Consider the following 12,161-nt stretch of genomic DNA (forward strand, 5'->3'; position numbering starts at 1 on the left):
ACATTAAAAAGTTATTTTACATACTTCTTCCATAACAGTTAAGTATCTACTTGCCTTACATCAGTGGACTCTAAAGAGACCCCTCCAGAGGTTCATTCTAGCAAAGGAAAAAGTTTCTCTTCACTAGACACCCTGCCATGTGATTTCCTACTACCAGTGGTCTCCCTTGAATCTGCTTGCTGACCTAAGAAACATCTAAACCCATAGAGAATTTTTATGAATTGGAGCCAAACTGATGACATATGCCGGGGAGCAAGATCTCAAATGCTCCCGAGAATAAGTTTGCAGTTTCTTTTATGCATTTGAGATTAAGAAGGGAACGAATGTAATGAAGATTACTTGAATGTGGGAGAAAGCAAGGCAGGAATGGGATTACAGGAAATTTAAGCTCTTGAGGGTTGTCATGTATTAGAAGATGGGGTCTGAAAGGAGGGATTTCAAAGGTGTGTTAACCTAGATGCACAGAAACAATGGACAGATCTTGCTTAAGGCAAAAATAAGCCTGCCAGTTAGGAATTTATGATCAGGTCCTCCTGTGAGGCTACTGTCCATAGCACCCTCTTTGCTTCCACACCTTCCTGTTCACCTAGCCCTCGGTTGATTCCTAAGGATCATTTTTTGGTGAGCCCACCTGGGTCAGAAATAAAAAGGTCATTATATTCGTTATAGAGATACATAATATTAAGGAAAGAGGGTTTGGGGTCAGCTACAGGTTTTCACAGGACTTGGTTGGCGGACGTGAACTCTCTTTACATCACCCAGTAGGAAACAATTGACGCTGTGAAGCAGACACAGACCGGTGGGTCTTTGGCGGAAGGCGTCATGGCCACCTGCATTATGGATGCCCTGGTACGATTGCCTGGCACTGCGCCACGCGTTGGGGATAGAGCAGGGAGGACCATGACGGACAAGTCCGATCGAGAAGGTCCAACCCAACACCGAGCAGGACACCAGAGGAGCTGCAGGGTTAACGCTTCTTGACGAATTGCCGGGAAGCACGCGTGACAGTTCACTTCTGTCTCATTACCAGGAGGTGTCTTCACCGCATATTCCAGTTCCGCAGGGAGACAGACCCTTAGTCAATTTATGGCCTGCCTAGTGTTTTCTGCTCAATCACTCTGTGGAGGCGGAACCACTGTGTCAGGGGTCGAGTTTTCTGGGAAAAGTCGTGGTCGGATTGACAAGAGGGCGGGCAGTAGGCGGGACTTCCGGCCCGCTGTTCAGTCAGCTGCCTTTCCCGGGCGTCTCCCCGCAACCTCCTAAACTTCCCTTGTCCGTGACGCTGCGCCCAGGAGAAATCCGACGGGACAGGGGTCGGGATACCGTGAGCTGCAGGTGAGGACCCGGTGTGTGTGCATATCCTTGCGGCTCTGAGAGGAGAAACGGTGGGGCTGAGACCGCGAGGAGACTGACTGAAAGAAGAATGGGTCAGTGACAGCGAGGGCAGTGTGAGGCAGGGGCTACGAGCCTACTGTGACCCAGTGGCAGTGACAGCGAGGGGACTGTGACCGAGATGTAGCTGCTTGCGAGGGGTCTGCGACCCAGGAGCAGTGAACGCAAAGGGACTCTGACCTCGGAGAGAGGCAGAGGTTGCCAAGGAACTATGACCGAGGAAGTATGAGGCAGTGACCGCAAGGGGACTGTGACCAAGGGCCAGTGACTCGGAGGAGACTCTGATCGATGGATAGTGACTGCGAGGAGACTCTGACCTAAGGGAACATGAAGCAACGGCTGTGGAGAGACTCTGACCAACTAGCAGTAACTTTGAGCGGCTGACTCGGAGAAGAAAGAGTGGGACGAGTGACTGGCTATGGTACTGTAAGGCGAGGTTTGGGCGCGGGGTGTGATTGAATGGCCGTGACTGGGCAGAGAACGTCTTTAGTGGAAAGAACAACGGAACAGGACTTACTGTGGCTGGTAAACTTACCTCACCACTGAACTGCAGTTTCTTCCTCAGTGAATGGGAAGTTTGGACTAGATGAATGTGTCCTAACCTATGGCTTCCATCCTATTATTGGGTTGTGAAATCCATTTATGGATGGCATCTGAATGTTTTTAAAAAATGGAATAGACATTTTCAGTGTGTTCACACAGTAAGTATTGTTTCATGAAATTTGTTTCAGTTATGTGTGTATGAGATTATTATGTAAAATGGACTTTATGTATCTTAAAACATGGGAAATAAAATGTAGTACAAAAGATGATTACTAGATTATTCCTGAATTTTCTTTCAGATTATTTCTGAATTTTCTTTCAGATTATTTCTGAATTTTCTTTCAGGTCTAAAGTGCCATGATTTTATGATTAGGGGACTGTTCGGAAGTACAAAGATACAATTGGCAAGGCTGGATCTACAGCTGAGGCACAGGCTCTATCAGATAGACTTAACCGGAGAAGGCTTCCCAAATAAAATTGAAGTGACAAGTTATGATGAGGACTGAAACTGGCGATCTCGGTTGGGAGAACCAGAACTTATATATTGAAGTGGGGACAGTGAGATTTATAGAGACAGCAAGAATATAGGGGTTTATGTTAGGAAAAACTGTTAGGAATAGACGTTGAGGAAGGGGACGCTTTAGGGAGGTTAAGAACAAGACTTAGGAAGAGAACAGATGATAGAAACAGAAAACATTCTGCCAAGAATAAAATGGGAGTAGGGAGAAATGACCTTCAGGGTCCTTTTCAATCTTGATGTCTAGGGATTCTGCAAGTACAGAGAATGGCTAGTAAAAAGATATTAGTTGAGAATGGGATTTGGTGCAATAGTAAGTGGTACACAGATGATGAGCATCATGGAGAAGAAAGGATGACTCTGGGAAGGTCAACAATGGTGACTAAAATGCCACATGAAAGAGGCTTTAATGTATTTAGCCATTTAGCTCAATGATTTGTACACTGGAGGCCAAGACTGGCTTACTGGGTATGATACTGTATTGTGGGTAATTCAAATGATGTTTTAGCTGCTGATTTTATCTCCTACTGATTCCCTTTTCATGAGGGCTATTAGTGATGCAGATGAAATGAATTAAAGTGAGTTTCACCACCTCCTCTCCTACAGCCCTTTGTAGAAGGTGCTACTGATTTGCCACCCAACGTCGTTTTTGTTTCTTTCTTTTCTAAATGGGGTGACATTGGTTAATAAAATTACATAGGTTTCAAATGTACTATTTATAATACATCATCTATATATTGCATTGTGTGTTAACCACCCAAAGTCAAATCTCCTTCCATCACCATATATTTGATCCCCTTTATCCTCTTCTCCCTACCCCTCTTCCTTTACCCTCTGGTAACCACTAAGCTGTTGTCTGTGTCTATGAGTTTTTATTTGTTTGTTTGTTGCTTTCAGTTTTATATCCCACATATTAGTGAAATCACATGCTTCCCGACTTTTTCTGTCTGACTTACTTCGATTAGTATGATAATCTCAAGGTCCACCCATGTTGTTGCAAGTAGCAGCATTTCATTTTTTCTTATGGCTAAGTTATATTCCACCCAATTTAAAAAAAATATCTAACAGAAGAAGCTTGAGGTAATTTTAACTTGTTAGACACTGTATTTAACTGATAACCTAATAGTCAGCCCCGCCTCCTGTACACGTACACACTTTGCGATGGGGAAGAGAGTTCAGAAAGATTCTTGAATGGGAATAAGTGGGGATTGATGCATAGCCTTTGTTTAGCTAAAAAATGGCTAGTTACATTTTTTTCTAGAACATTAGGTGTGTACATGGCTTACATTCTACATAACTAAAAGGAACTACTGAAGAATTTCTTTCTAGAAGAGAATATATGCTTCAAGGTAACTGACCACAGAAGAGGAGACATTTAGCCTTGGGGAACTGCAGCACTGCCTTTGGGGTCTTTTGTGTTTGCTGAATGAAATAATTCTTTTTGACCTACGCTGCTTTGTAAATTACCTTCGAAAACCAGTATAATGACCTGATTGATAAAGAATGAACTTTATTCCTTCTTCAGCCTATGCGTTCTCCTCCCCTAAACAGGTGAGGTTTTATTTTTCTTGGGGTCCTCCCCTTTGAATATTTGATCCCTTAAGGGGAGAATGATCTAATCAGATAGAGGCTTGGATTCAGAAGTCCTGGGTTGCTTTATCTGATATTAACATTGACTTACTCTGTGACTGTGAGAAGAATTATTGCTTTCTCTTATTTAGATTTTCTAATGGCAGAGGTAACTGTACTTCTGTGTAAACAACCCTTTAATAATCTGCAATGTAATAATGATCACCACATTTTGTGAACAATCTCATGGAATGTGTAAACCATATGATTCCCCTATAGAGCTGTCTGTCTAACCTCTGGGTTAGACATGATTCCCCCAGGGAGTTCAATAACCTCTCCGTCTTATAAATGCTGATAAAAATTAATTTATGAAATATAAAAAAAGCAAGCATAATAGTTTGCTATTGTTATTGCATAATTCTGATCTGAAGTCAGATATCTGGCTTTTCTACTAACACAGGTAATTCCCACTTCTGAATCAAACAGAAATAGGTCTCTCTTACACCAACATTGGTGTTATCCTAAAATAAATTGGAAAGACTAAATTTTCCTAAAAGTCATGACTTTTGGGGGGAATTTTTTCAGTTAGAGAAACCTGAAACTCAGAGTACTTGCTAATCATTGTTGGACTGTGAGAGTTCCTTTTTGCTCAGGATTGTGGCTGCTTTTACATCTTTTACGTTATCACCACATGAGTCACATTGGAAAAATAATGTGACTTTGGAAGGAGAAAATGAGATCAGGGCTCTAGGCTCAACCCTTCTGCTTATCTGCTGTTTGAAGTTTGAGTTATTTTGTTAATTGCTTTATGAATATTTGTGGCAAAATTTAAATCCTAACTCCATGCTGCAATTCAGTCAGTAAATTCAAGGAATACAAATTTTTACATAATCTATTTTGCAGTATATGCCAGAGCTCCACTCCAGAAGAAAAAAAAAACATTTGTGAGTTTCTAAAATATATTTGACACTGTGTGAGATTAGTTTACATACATTATCTCATTAATAAATTAATTGAATTGCCCATAATTTACTGTTCACAAACCAGATTAGTAGATAGAAATATAGTAGGCTTTTTTTTTGGTCTTTTTTTTTTTTCTCCTTTTCTTTTGGTAACTCTCTTGTTGAAAGTTGAAAGTTATATTAGTTTGAAGCTTTTTATGTGTGAACTAGAATGACTACCAATGAGCCAGGGGAACCCATTGTCCCCTATGCTGTTATATCACATTCATTACTATTTGAAGTGAGAGCTGCTAAAAATAGTGACATACCGTCTTTGCTCTATATCAGAGAACAAAATGAGTGTATGGCACTTAGCAGAAAATAAGTATGTAGTTTTTATTTTTTAATTTACAGAGAATTACCTTAGATGTGATTATATTTGTTTATTTTTTTTGGCTCTAGAGCAGAAGTCTTAATCTTTTTTGTGTCATGAACTCCTTTGGCAGTATGGTGAAACCTTGTGAACTCTCTTTTTGGAATAGTATTTTTATATGCAAAATATAAAATACATGGAATTATAAAGGAAACAGATTATGTTGAAATAGTTATCAAAATATTTTTAAGTGTGATATAGCACTATATGTGCTTTTTATTAATATAGTAAATAATGTTTACTATCAGTGGGTCTTATAACTATAATCATTTTTAAAAGATCATGTGTTTAAACAAGATATTTGTAAGGAGTGTAATATGATATGAAAATATATTATTTCTATTGGTGAGAAAGTCTATTATTCTAAATCTACTATTACTGTTGCAACTTAGGTTCATAATTGAAGGAAGTGGTGAATTTGCCAAGGTTAGCAAAAGTAAAGATAAAATTTTTTGTTCAAATCCCAGACTCCCTGAATCTATCATAGCCCTTGCCTTAGACATATAAGTTCCATAACTCACTCTAGGAAGAAGACAGCCTTTAAACACAGGGTTTACTCACTGAATCTTCTGGAACGGTGGCAGAGCCTGTTCAACTGTAAGAACTATCACAAGTGTCCCTTGTGGTTTTTAAGATAATCTCTTTCCTGAAATATTCTACTGTGTGACCAGGCCCAAATATAAGCTTTATTTGGTTCCAGCGCTAACGGAGAGTCTGGCACAGGGTAAGTGCCCACTCAGTATTTGTTGAATAAGGGTTTTTCTGAAGAAATTAGAGGGAAGAGATCAAGTTCAAAGCTAAGATCTTAGATGTGGCAATTTACTGGCCTCAAACATTGAAGAGTAACACTGAGCTCTTCTTTAAAAGTAATGTCAGTGCAGGTCATATTGTGAAATTTACCTTTACATTTAGAATTTCTCAAATCTCAAAGGCTTTTTTTTTTTTTTTTTTTGACTTAATTCTATATATTGTGGTGACATAATGTTACTGACATAAACTGAAGTAATCCTGTATCAGAAAGGTATGGTACAATTTCTTGATATAATCCTACTCCTAGAAGTATCCTCCACTTTAGAACTATTTGCATAATCTAGGCAGAGTTTGCTATGACATTATTAATAAACCTGGTCCTGACTTCTTCTAGGATAGTACTTGACAAACTTTTTCGGTAAAGGGCCAGATAGTAAATATTAGGCTTTGCATATCATACAGTTTCTGTTGCAACTACTCAACTCTGCAGTTGTAGCACAAAAGCAGCCATAGGCAATAAATACATCAGTGAATGAGCATGGCTGTGTTTCAATTCAACTTTAATTACAAAAACAGGCAGTGGGCCATTTTTGGTGTGTGAGCTGTAGTTTGCTGACCTCTGATGTGGATGTCTGATGGTTCTTGAATCTCGTGCCTCCTCCTCGCTATGGATTAGATATATCCTCCCCCCTCAAGCTTCCAGCTTCAAAGGCCTTTACACAAGGGGTGATGTGACTGCCCTGTTATCTGTGGAAAGGCCTGAACGGACAGGCGATGACATGATTAACACCGAGAGTACTGGATGCGCTCTAACCTTGCTTGTTAGAACGCCACTGTATTAAGCTTTAACATGGCACAAGCAGGTGAAGACCCCAAATACGAAGTCTGCTGACTGACAGCTTGGGAAGTGAACATGGGTATGCCAGTAGAAAATGACTGAGCATAAGGTTTTACTGAGGAAGATAATGTAGGCCCAGAGAAGGGGGAAGCAGGAATAGAATGCAAAGGGAAAATTTGTTTCCTCTTTCTGCAGATAATTCTCTATAGTGCGCAGTCAAATTTGAATTAGAATTTGAAACTTGAGGCATATATGTAATTGCAGCTTGCTACTATTTATATTGTTGCATAGCTTAAGAAGCAGAGTCCACTTCTTCTTTCACCCTGGGGTGCTGACTAGATCTAACAATAAAAAAGGAGAATAAAGAGGACTGAGTGGGAGTCCCTAAAACTGCACTAGTAGGAGACTTTCATCTTTAAAACCCAAGCACGTGCAATGCCATGCATGCCAGTGCCCAGATTTTGTCTCCTTCTGGACATTCAGACTGGAAAAATACCTGACTGGATTTATCCTCAGTATCTTCTCACCACTCTACCCCCACACACATTTCCAACTTACTCTCTGTACTTCCTTACCAGCAAACTTGATGCATCCAATAGCCATCTGTTGGAACATGGAAGAACAAAGCAAGCAGTGTGTACTGGGAGGTGGGTCAGCAGAAGTGGAGGCAGATTTTGTGAGTCTGAGTAAAAAATCACAGGCACAATACTACATTCTGTATCTTGAAAGCAATTTGGAGACACTAATGCACTTAACAAGCAGGGTGGTAGCTGGTGGTGGTGTGGGTAGTTCTGTCCATATTTAGAATCTGGTTGAATGGGGAATTTGAGTGACTAAGATGAGGCGACTGACTAGGGACTAAGTAGGTAGCAGTGTGGGTAGGATCAGGCCTCACAAATGCTGCATTCTGGTGCCAGCTTCCTTTGTCTCTCTTTTGCTGTAGCTTCTCTTGACAAACACTTTTGGATGATAAACCACTGAGCAAACAGGAAGGTGGGGCCCACCCTAATGAACTCCTGAGGGAGGCTCTGTATTCTCTCTCTAAGTACTTTCAAAGCCATCTCCATTTTCAGGGCTATCACTGCACCTTTACCTGAATGGTGTTGGTTGATTACAAAGGTGCGGTTATCATATGGAGAGTTTGGGAAGTATTGATCCTCACTGTTGGCGGTATTCAGTGGTTACTGTGCAGTTGCGAATGTTGTAAAGTTAGTGTGGTTTTAGGTCCAGCTAAGTTTCAGTATAATGAACTAAAAAGCCAACATGTATGTATTATCCTCAGTATGCCCTCTTCCTCCCACTTAACCTTTTCTCAACAGCAAAGTTGATGTGTCCCAGCAGGCATTTATTAGAACTGTAGGGAAACGGGGGGTAATTTTTCCATCATTTTAGGCACTAAATATTAAATTACTATCTATGCTTTTGTGGTGCATAGATGTGAGGGAACGTGGGGATGGTTTAAGAGAGCCAGTGAGAATGAAAAAGCTTGAGAGACATATAAAGTCAAAGTTTTAAAATTAGTAGTAGTTCTAGAGGAAACATGTGAGGGTTAATCTCTAATTTCTAAAATCTTTTATTGTTAAGGAATGGCTGTGACGTTGGTGTTTTACATCTCTGAATAAAGAGTATAAGATACAGAAGTGTTTTACATTAAAAGCCAAAAAGTATTAGGTATGTTTGTTCTAAAGCCAAAGGATCTTAAGACTTCAGTTTAAGTTTAATGTGTAATGTTCACTTTAAAGTATAAAGTAAAATATAATGTAAGACACAAAAGTCATTTTTAGAAAATGGAGGAACTGTATGTAAGCAGATAAAGAATTGTGCAAGCAGATAAGGGAAAATACTTTTGACAGGATGGGAGCTTTGTTGCGCCATCTTTGATACAGTTATAAATTTACAAGTACTTGACCCCTTTCCATCAAAACAAAACAGTAATGTATATAGTGTTTTTGAAAATTTCAAAGTGGTTTTCTATACATACTACACTTATTCAAATAGTTACTGAACGACTACTGTGTTCCAGGGATCGTTGCTACGTATTGGGTGCATCAATTATGATTGTGTGGTTCCAAGTGATAAGAAACACAGCTCAACTGACTTAAGCAAAAAGGGGATTGTCTTGGTTGGCAGTTAGACAGTTCAGGATCTGACTTTTCTCTATCCTCAGCTTTTTTTTTTTTCCTTTGTTTACTGTTTTGAAAAAGGCTCTCTTCCTGGTTATCGGTTGGCCACTAGATTGTTATGCAATTGTTCCTAGAGCCATGTCTCCATGTTCAAAGCCACACAGAAAGAAGTGATAATCTTTGTCCAAGCTTTCCCATCTGGTGAGTCCTGAAGTCACTGATTGGACTAACTCAGGTCACCTATCATTGCCCTCCCCTCCATCCTTCTTCCTGTACTGATGTACTAGTTGGTTTAGGGTTTGCACATGCGGCCTGATGCTAGCTAGGGCTGAGGGTGAAGCTCACACAGACCAAATGAAAATGGTCTCTTTTCAGAATAGGTGGATTGAACAAGGGGAAGACGAACAACAAATATCTACCACATCAGGGAGTTTATAGTCTAATATCTCTTTATAGTCTAATTTCTCATTTGAACCTTACCATGACTTAGAAATGAAGTACATTTTATTAGAACCCTCCTTAACCACATGAAGAAACGCTTAGAGTCAAGGGACTTACCGTAATCTAGAGTTAAGGTACTGGAAGGAGCTAGAATTAAAATCCAGTTTTTGTTATATGATTCCTGGTCTAGTGCCCTCTCTACTCTTCTGCTCTGGCCCAAACCAAAACAAGCCCCTGGAGTTCCTGAGTAGTCTGCCAGTAATACGCCCAGTGGGAAGGGAGCCCAGTCTTTTTGAAAGATGAAATTAAGTTCCTGCTTGGCCCAGTGTAGCACATGACCAGAGTTTAGTAAGTGGTTTTGGTTAAGTTCATGTCTGACCATTTTTTTACTAGGCAACATAACATTGTCATTAAACACACAGACCTAGAGCCAGAATGCCAGCATTCAAGTCCTGGTTTTGCCCTTTCCTAGATGTGTGATCTCAGGCAAGTCATTTAACTTAGCTGTGCCTCAATTTCTTCATCGGTAAAATAGAGATAATAGTATTATCTCATAGGATTGTTGTGAGGATTAAGTTATTTAATATAAGTTAAAGGTTTATAACTTCCTGGCATATAGGAAGTACTCTATAAGTATCAGCTATCATTATAATCACTATAATTGTTATCATCACTATTTCAGGGACTGTGATAGAGAAATGTGGGCTATGTGATAGATAGTACAGTGAAACAGGTTTACATTGAATACCCTAAATCATTATGAATTCTAAATATATCCTCTATTCTGTTTTCTAAAGATAAGCTTTACTGTGTTTTACATTGTACTAACCTAAAGACTAGTAAGGGTTGTTCTCAATGAGGGGAGAGGGTTTTAATGGTATGTCACATGAGTGTATGGGGACATATATGAGGTATGATTGAAAAATATGATGAATGTTTAAATTAAAAAAATATTATTACAATAAAATACACATTGCCATTAATCCCCCTCAAAATATTTGCCCTCGCTTCTAACACACACATATCCCATTGTTCTTGCCACTTTCTGAAGCAATTCTGGAAGTCCTCTTTCGTGAGTGTCTTTAGTTGCGGTGTCGTGGCTGCCTTGATGTCCTGAATCGATTCAAAGCATTTACCTTTTATATCATTTTGAACTTTGGGGAAGAACCAGAAGTCGCACGGTGCCAGATCCAGTGAATAAGGTGGATGTGGACACACTGTAATATTTTTATTTGACAGAAATTGCTGTACTAGAAGCGATGTGTGACACGGAGTGTTGTCATGCTGAAGGATGAAATAAAGACATTCACGAAAGAGGACTTCCAGAACTGCTTCAGAAAGTGACAAGAATGATGGGATAAGTGTGTTTGAAGTGAGGGGGAGTATTTTGAGGGGGATTAATGGCAATATGACTCTTACTATAATAAATTTTTTTATTTAAACCTTCACTGTATTTTTTTATCACACCTTGTATCTATCCTGATCAATATTTTCAGCCATGACTTGGATGGAGACATAAAAACCATGCTTTTCAAGTTTATAGATTACATGCAATTGTGATAAGTAGCTAATAAAGGTGGTGGTCAAGATTTGAAATATTTTTAACAGATTGGAACAAACAAAAAGATCAGGATTAACAGGATTATGACCAGCAAAATGAATAAATGTGTGTCTATACAACCTCTGCTCTAAATGTCCTGGTGTGCTAAAATGGATTGTCTCCTGAGATTACCCAGTCCCATTTCAAATAACCTTGTTCCTAAAAAAGATTTTTATTATGTTTTGTTAAAATTTGTGTCTCTGCATCTTTCAACCAGTGATCCATGTTCTATTGTCTGAACGTTCACAGAATAAGTGTCTGCCCTACCCAACATAGCAGGCATTTCAATATTAGGGATAATTACCAGGTGCCTTCCTGTATCACATACAATAGTAGTTAAGGACGTGTGGTCTACAACCAAGCTGACTGAATCTGATTTCCTTTTCTTTCTTTCTTTTTAAAGTGATTTCTAGCTTCACCACGTACTAGCTATGTGGCCTTATCTTCTGTGCCTCAGTTTCCTCATCTGTAAAATAGTGATAAAAATAATATACCTGTGTCAATGGGTTGTAAATATTCAGATAATTTTAACATTTTTAAAAGTGTTTAGGCATACAGGTGGTAGATAAGTGCTCACTGTGAGTAGCAGTAGCAATGGTAGTAATGTTTCTTTTCTTTCTTTGTCGTAGTTTAACATCAGACTCTAGAAGAGTTCTTGCTACAACAGTGATTCTTAAACCTGGTTGTGTAGGAATAGGGAAGATATAGCATACTTCATATTTACCATACTTTTATGTAAGTATATACTTTTTATAATAGTAATCCTAGGGGGAAACTTGACAAAATCTTTTTGTATATAGGGGATACACAGAAGATAGGCTTTAAGGTAGACGATGACAACTACGACTACTAAATAATAACAGTAGCTAATATTTACAAGTACTTACTGTGTGCCAGGCACTGAGCTAAGGCTTTACATGGATTATCCCATTTCAACCTCATTTGTTAGATGATGCAAGTAAGGGTTGGAGAAATTAAGGAATTTGTCCAAGTTCTCGTGGCTTGTAAGTGGTA

The 12,161-nt window shown here is 39.2% G+C and overlaps 1 protein-coding gene across 5 annotated transcripts in view; it reads left to right on the plus strand.

Moving 5' to 3' along the window:
- Positions 1-12,161, plus strand: part of PCYT1A (phosphate cytidylyltransferase 1A, choline) — a 57,895-nt gene that overhangs the window by 18,204 nt on the left and 27,530 nt on the right. The window contains exon 1 of one of the 5 annotated variants that reach the window (XM_019723678.2): positions 1,181-1,335. The exons of 1 other annotated variant lie outside the window; for it this stretch is intronic. The gene's annotated coding sequence lies outside the window, so the exon portion shown is untranslated. 3 more of the 5 variants (XM_074330156.1, XM_074330147.1, XM_074330160.1) reach the window with 3 other exon arrangements.

The sequence above is a fragment of the Rhinolophus sinicus genome, linkage group LG01 (assembly GCF_036562045.2).
Source record: "Rhinolophus sinicus isolate RSC01 linkage group LG01, ASM3656204v1, whole genome shotgun sequence".
In the NCBI taxonomy this organism is placed as follows: domain Eukaryota; kingdom Metazoa; phylum Chordata; class Mammalia; order Chiroptera; family Rhinolophidae; genus Rhinolophus; species Rhinolophus sinicus.